The sequence below is a fragment of the Arachis hypogaea genome, chromosome 13, assembly GCF_003086295.3.
Source record: "Arachis hypogaea cultivar Tifrunner chromosome 13, arahy.Tifrunner.gnm2.J5K5, whole genome shotgun sequence".
In the NCBI taxonomy this organism is placed as follows: domain Eukaryota; kingdom Viridiplantae; phylum Streptophyta; class Magnoliopsida; order Fabales; family Fabaceae; genus Arachis; species Arachis hypogaea.
This window is the reverse complement of record NC_092048.1, coordinates 89,907,899-89,909,831: the sequence shown is the minus strand read 5'-3', so window position 1 is coordinate 89,909,831 and position 1,933 is coordinate 89,907,899. Positions and strand designations below refer to the sequence as shown.

At 31.4% G+C, this 1,933-nt stretch overlaps 1 non-coding gene across 1 annotated transcript; it reads left to right on the top strand.

Moving 5' to 3' along the window:
• Positions 1 to 345: 345 nt before the first annotated feature.
• On the top strand, positions 346 to 453 carry LOC112739835 (small nucleolar RNA R71). Its single transcript, XR_003170771.1, has one exon. It is a non-coding gene; the product is annotated as a small nucleolar RNA R71 (small nucleolar RNA).
• The last annotated feature ends 1,480 nt before the right edge of the window (positions 454 to 1,933 follow it).

The following is a 1,933-nucleotide window of genomic DNA, read 5'->3' as shown; positions in this document are numbered from 1 at the left end:
AGCTTCTTCTTCAGAAGAGGCATCTTTAGTACTGTTGGATGATTCCTTCAATCCATTCAGACTCTGAGAGATCATATTGACTTGCTGAGTCAATATTTTGTTCTGAGCCAATATGGCATTCAGAGTATCAATTTCAAGAACTCCCTTCCTCTGAGGCGTCCCATTACTCACAGGATTCCTTTCAGAAGTGTACATGAACTGGTTATTTGCAACCATGTCAATGAGTTCTTGAGCTTCTGCAGGCATTTTCTTTAGGTGAATGGATCCACCTGCAGAATGGTCCAGTGACATCTTTGATAGCTCAGACAGACCATCATAGAATATATCCAGCATGGTCCATTCTGAAAGCTTGTCAGAAGGACACTTTTTGGTCAGTTCCTTGTATCTCTCCCAAGCTTCATAGAGGGATTCACCTTCTTTCTGTTTGAAAGTTTGAACATCTACTCTAAGCTTACTAAGCTTTTGAGGAGGAAAGAACTTGGCTAAGAAAGCCGTGACCAGCTTATCCCAAGAGTTCAGGCTGTCTTTAGGTTGAGAGTCCAACCATATTCTAGCTCTGTCTCTTACAGCAAATGGGAAAAGCATAAGCCTGTAGACCTCGGGATCAACCCCATTGGTCTTAACAGTATCACAGATCTGCAAGAATTCAGTTAAGAACTGAAAAGGATCTTCGGATGGAAGTCCATGAAACTTGCAGTTCTGTTGCATCAGAGAAACTAATTGAGGTTTAAGCTCAAAATTGTTTGCTCCAATGGCAGGGATTGAGATGCTCCTTCCATGTAAATTGGAATTTGGTGCAGTAAAGTCACCAAGCATCTTCCTTGCATTATTGTTATTTTTGGCCATGTCTTCTTTTTCAAGATTCTCTATAAGGTTTTCTCTGGATTGTTGTATTTTAGCTTCTCTTAGTTTCTTCTTCAGAGTCCTTTCAGGTTCAGGGTTTGCTTCAACAAGAATATTCTTGTCCTTGCTCCTGCTCATATGAAAAAGAAGGGAACAGAAAATAATAATAGGGAATCCTCTATGTCACAGTATAGAGATTCCTTATGCAAGTATAAGAAGAGAAGAATATAAGAAGGAGAAGAGGAAAACTCGAACACAGAGAGGAAGATGGGGTTCGAATTTTGGGTGGAAGAGAAGTGTTAGTAGATGAATAAATAAATAGAATGAGATGAGAGAGAGAGAATTTCGAAAAATTAAAATAAAAATAATTTAAAATTAAAGTTAAAATTCAAAAATTAAAATTGAAATCAAATTAAATTAAAATTAAAACAATTAGTTAATTAAAAAAGGAATTTTGAAAAAGAGGGAAGGGATTTTCAAAAATTAGAGAGAGAATTAGTTAGGTAGTTTTGAAAAAGATAAGAATCAATTAAAAAGTCAAGTGGTTAATTGAAAAAGATTTGAAAATCAAATTAGAAAAGATAAGAAGTTAGAAAAGAAGTCAGAAAAGATTTTGAAATTGATTTTGAAACAGATGTGATTGAAATTTATTTTGAAAAAGATTTGAAAACGAAATTTAAAAAGATTTGATTTTGAAAATTTAAAGTTGATTACTTGACTAACAAGAAACTAAAAGATATGATTTTAAAATTTAAAGATTGAACCTTTCTTAATAGGCAAGTAACAACTTAATATTTTTGAATCAATCACATTAATTGTTAGCATTAATTTCAAAAATATGAAATAAAAATAAGAAAAATATTTTGAAAATAATTTTTGAAATTTTCGAAAATCATAAAAGATAAATGAAAAAGATTTGATTTTTGAAAAAGATTTGAAAAAGATAGAATTTTTAAATTGAAAATTTGATTTGACTCATAAGAAGCAACTAAATTTTTTTTTTTAAACTTTTGACTAAATCAAATCAAATTTTCAAAAATTATGAGTGAAATAAAGGAAAGATATTTTTTTATTTTTGAATTTTCAATGA